A 5,780-nucleotide genomic window follows, 5' to 3' on the forward strand; every position below is an offset into this window, starting at 1 on the left:
TCATGATCAACCGATTCTTTGAATAAAGTAATAAATCTATTATTTTTACCAATTAATGCAGGAGCACCATCTGTTGTAATCGAATAAATTTTATTTCTATCAATATTGAATTTTTCAATAGCTAAATTAAAGTGTTCAAGTATGTCCGTAGTTCAACATTTCTTCAATTAATAAGTTCAACATTTCTTCAATTATACTAAAATTAGCATCAATTCCTCTGATGAAAATAATCAATTGTGAATGACACTTTGATCGGTACTTTCGTCCAATGCTAAACTGTAATGAACACATTTAGATAATTGGATCCGCAATGTACTCGTAATATCGTCAGCTATGTCATCAATTCTTTTATCAATTGTCTGATGTGAGAGACTCGTTTCATTGAATAAGTTAACTTTCTCGGGACAATATTCATTAAAAGCAATTAATGAATATTGTCTGTTGAAGTTCTGTTTAAAACTGATTATTCACATTTCGAATATCTTAAGATTCGAAAAAGATAAAAAAAATCGTGTCTCATACACACACTAACACAGAAAAATACCTCTAATTTATTTGTATTTCTGGACATGCCATAGTTTCCCGAGTTCAAGAATGTAATAATCTTGGTGGTTCATTTTTTGACTGATTGCCATACTTTTCCTCTGTTATGTATAAGAGAGCTAAGAAAGTAATAAAAGGTCACTTTTCTTCGTTATCTTTATGGAAGGGAAAAAAATTAAACGAGTGGTAATAGAGATCGAATCCGAAACGTTATCGCCTTTCTCTCGAAAACGATAGCATAGACTAGATGCACGACAAAGTTGTGTAATGTCACGCAATATAAGTTATTAATTGAGAATCTTTTCACAGTTATATAACATTTAGTCAATAAAACTGTTAATATTTTATATTTAATTTTAGTTTCAAGTGCGCTTTATCGTTCTTTTGTACTAATTGTACTGCAAAATTAAATACAAAATATTAATTATCCAGTGAAATAATAAAGACATCGTATTTATGTAAATAAGCGCTGCTCTTCAATCTGTCCGAAACTGATAGGCACCCCTGAGTATACTGTATTTGAATAAATTCGGTATAAGATAGATACGGTATTACATACGGAACATCCATAAAATTAAAATAGTTTAATACTTTAGATCATATTAATAATTTCAGTTTTAATAAGTTTTTATTAAACTATAAGGAAAATATTTTGAAATTAGTCATTAGTTAGAGATTTCTTTTAAAATTGCGTCATATTTCTATCTTTTCGAATTTTGATATGATTTCCACTTTAAATGTATCTCGTGTATCAAAGAAAAGAATTCAAGATAAAAGTGGACATTAAAAAATAATTTTCTCTTTTTTCTTATTTAGAAATGGTTTCTTTTTTGCTTATCGATTTTAGGAATTCTGGGAATGCCTACAGAACTATAACAATAACGAATAAATTATTAATTTATAAATAATGCGAAAAAACGTTATTTTTCATTATACTTTTGATTTATTGGATATATGAGAATAAGTGGAACAATGGCCAGTTTTGGACTGTTAGCTGCCTGCGTGCTACAGATACTTGGATTCTCCTATCAATGCTGATTGCGTGAAAATTCATAAATACATAACCCAACCCACGAGAGCCTACTGGTATATTTTCTGACAGTTTCATATTGTTGACAGGGGTAAAAAAATCCATAAAAATATTTTATATATATTTATTTTAATTTTATTTAAATAAAGCCACCCTGTAGATAACAGTAGCCTTTGTTTAAAGTTATATTTTATCACCGGACATTAATTTCATTTTAATTTGCAAATTCTATTTTATTTAAATAAATTTTTCTTATTTAGTGTGTAAATACAATATAGACGTATGTGTATGTAAAAATGAATTTAAATATGAATACAGTATTTGAATTAATAACAGTCGTGCACATCTCTTTATTTAAATTTACTTTTGGTTCTGTTAAGAGTTAAAACAATGGGTTAAGTAAAGACATAAAATTAATGGTACGGAAATAATTTTCATTGTGAATAAAGATAAAACCTTGTCCCTTTAATATTTAAAGCAACCATTCACAATGAATTAGATAAGTGTAACTTTAAACTTAATCATAAGAAGTTAACATAATAAGTTAAAGCTTGGTTATTTATATCTTTAACTGCACAGCTATATCATAAGTCGCCTTGCAAACGTCAATCTATTTCATCACCGACCACTTTAATAAAATTAAATTAAAAGATAACTTAATATTATTTTTTAAAGTGCACTCTTTCCGCCAGCATGCAGGCAGGTAATGCAGACCTATCAGAACCGTCCTTGAAGTGGGGTATACATCACTAAATAGACATGGATTTTTCAATAATTTTCATTCGTCCAAATAAATTTAAAATTTACTTAACGAAAACCAACAAACATTATCATTTTACCAAATTTATCAAACAGAAAAGATTATTAGACACTCATGCATAGGAGATTTGTCCAAAGATGCTGCAACTTTCGTTTCAAATCCTTCATATTTGTGGAAAACTGAAGGAGGTTTTCCATCTTGTCCAATAAATTCTCAATAGGCAGCAAATCTGGAGACACGGCATGCTAATGAAGTGAGACGATGTGAGAGAAACATTCCTGAGAAACCCTACTTGCGTGCGTGAAAAATCATTATCTTGCTGAAAAGTGGCTGTTTGCAAGCTTTGCATGAAAGGCATCACACGGGAGCGCAGGATTTCTTGAACATTAAGTTGTGCCGTCAATGTCCTCGTAATACTACGTTCGCACACAATCCAGGACTCACTTCGATCTCGAATTACCTACAATCTGAATTGTGACTGTCGCCAGTCGAAGTCTGTTCGCACAGGCAGTCCGCTCGAGAAGAATCCGGTTATTACACGCGATGGTAAAACTGACATAACTACGCGATAAGTCTCGAACTCCAACAAACAAAATGGAAGTTTTGGTTAGAAATAAATATTTTTTCTTGCCATATATCTAAAGACAGATGTCATCGTCTCTCCAAATATCTTTTTTACTTCTGTCGATAGACCGACAAGTGTTCCGCAGCCATCTTGTATTTTCTTGTGTGGAATCTCTCTTATGACTGGATCTAGTTTCAAGAACTCTCTTGAATCGATTGCGATTGAACCGCGTTTCAGTCGAGATTGAAACGGTCGAGAGAGGTCACACCACGGCATTGTCGCCGACCTACAATCTAGATTGAAATGCTCGGTGCGAACGGGGTATTACACTATCAGGAGACAGCGACTGTCAAGAGAGATGACTTTCCAAACCGACGTGACAGCACCGAGGCCAGTCTGTTGCTCAACGCTAAAAGCGAAATTGAAGAACTTATCGATGGTCCTCCACATTTTAATACGATGATTGTCTATTTCCAAACAAAATCGAGATTTGTCGCGAAAAACGGCACGCTGTCAGTCCGTATCAGTACATGCTTCTCTGTTATAGCACCGATGTTGGAGTGTTAATGTGGTGCAGTTTTTCTACTAAAAAATAAATAATGTGATTTTATGAAAAAATAAATACCTGAATCGTGTATATTTATGTAATATATATATACATGTATATATAAATGTATATATTAATATATACACAATGGAACCTCACTTAACGAGCATAATTCGTTCCAGAGTCTTACTCGTAATGCGAAACACTCGTTAAGCGAAACAATTTTTTCCCCTAGAAATTCATGCCGAAAAAAAAAATTCAAATACAGTATCATATTTACTTTTGTATAATACGTGGTTTTTATTCATTTTTCGCTGCTTCAAAAGCCTATGTCATCCTGCTATGTCATCCTATATGCGCGAGCGAAGGATCCTATGCGCTTTTGCAATAAATGTTGTAAACCGTGTATAGTTCATGCTGCCATTATAGCAGAGTACTTTTGAGGGTAAGGTGAATGTCGCTTTTAAAGAGCCGAAAATAGCTGGTCATTTAGCAATGATTATAAATGTAGTTATTTCATATTTGATATATCAATATTTTTAATGAATATTTATACATTCTGAATTATTAAAAATATACTTTTTTATGTGACATGCATTATAATCTTTTGGTTTTGTTACATGGGTATCAGATGCATGGAAAAGCATTCCTCAAGTGCTGATAGCAAAGTCATTCAAGAAATACTGCATTTCAAATTCACTCAATGGATCAGAGGATGATGCTTTGTAGAATGAGAGTGAAAAAGAGGAGAGTTGTAACGAAGCTGCGGAGGGCGACTCCGAGTAGACAAAAGATGATAGCATCAAGAAAACATGGTTGTTTGCTTTAATAAGTGCATTTGACAAAATTTTATTTGTGATTAAATAAAATAAAATTAGAATTGTATTAATAAATCTAATTTTTTTATTTTGATCTTTAAAATCACACCTTGTCTTATATGTGAGATCACCTTATATGCTAGTAAATACAGTAAGTATACTATCACATGCTAAAATATTATCTGCAGAATACAAGTATTAAGTTAAATGAGTTATATCCTATTAAAGTTTTCATGTTTTTTCATACAAAAAAACTAATTAGACAATGACTGTTCAACATGATTGATACAGTAATATTATTTAGAAATGAAAATTGGGTTGGAAATGAAGAAAGTCATCACTTTCTTCATTTCCAACCCAATTTTCATTCTTATACACAAATACTCTAACAAGTCAATTCTTAGAATTTACCATAGTGAAATCACACAAAAAATATCAACACGTGAAAATGCATCGTTGCATTTTTCAACAAAGTTCCATGTTAACCTATGGAATATGTCCTAATTTTATCCTAGAGATGTAGAACTGCATCCATGAGGATCATCTGAACCCCCTGCATGGAGAATCATGGGGAATGGAGGAAGGAAAGAATGTTAATAATTATTTTGCATGGGTTTTTTTCAAGTTTTTGAAGTTACTACTTATCAAAATTTCAGACAAAATATCAATCAAAAGGATTTTTACTGCTCTATATTATTATGCTGTTGATTTTTGCATATGTTGTATGAGTTGTGAGTGATTTTAAGTTGCGTTTGATAACACATTTTCTTAATTATCACTCTAACACTTGCTATTCTGCAAATAAAAATAAAATGTCTTATTAAGCTAATTAAGCTCTTCCATTTGACATGGTTTGTTGAAATCAGTTAGTGACATTAAGTGTACTTTCCGTGTAAGACAGTGGTGCCCAAACTTTTTGATTGGTAGCCAAATTACACACAAGTCATAGATAGTAGACCACAAATATTTTGTATATTTCATATATACTAAAAGTAGGCCTTCTTCTACCATTTATAAGTGTCAAATATGTTCATGTTCTATATTAATGTGTGCCATAAGACAAATTTGGCCCAGGGACTATAGTTTGGGCACCACTACTCTTTGATTTGGCTCCATAAATACAAACTATTCCCCTAAAACAATCTATTAATAAACTTGTGTAGTGTAATCTATACTAATATTATAAAGAGGTAATGTTTGTAAGTATGTAAGTAAGTTTGTATGCAGCAGGTAATTTCCGAAACTACTCATCTGATTTCAAAAATTCTTTCACCAATATTTAGAATGGAACCTCAGGGTGGACATAGGCTGTATATTATTCCATTAAATATTCATATGAATTAAAATATATAACTAGGTTAAGGCTTTTATGTCCAACAGATGGCGCTACGAGTACAACGCCTTAAGTTTGCTTTTCTGCGAGGCATTATGCTTTTCTGTGAAAATGAACTAAAGCGGATCATCTTTTATCTATTTATATAAATAAAAGTGTAATGTTCGTTTGTTCCTACCGATTC

Source organism: Centruroides sculpturatus, unplaced genomic scaffold (assembly GCF_000671375.1).
Source record: "Centruroides sculpturatus isolate CEXI.00-Female unplaced genomic scaffold, Cexi_2.0 scaffold143, whole genome shotgun sequence".
Classification (NCBI taxonomy): Eukaryota; Metazoa; Arthropoda; class Arachnida; order Scorpiones; family Buthidae; genus Centruroides; species Centruroides sculpturatus.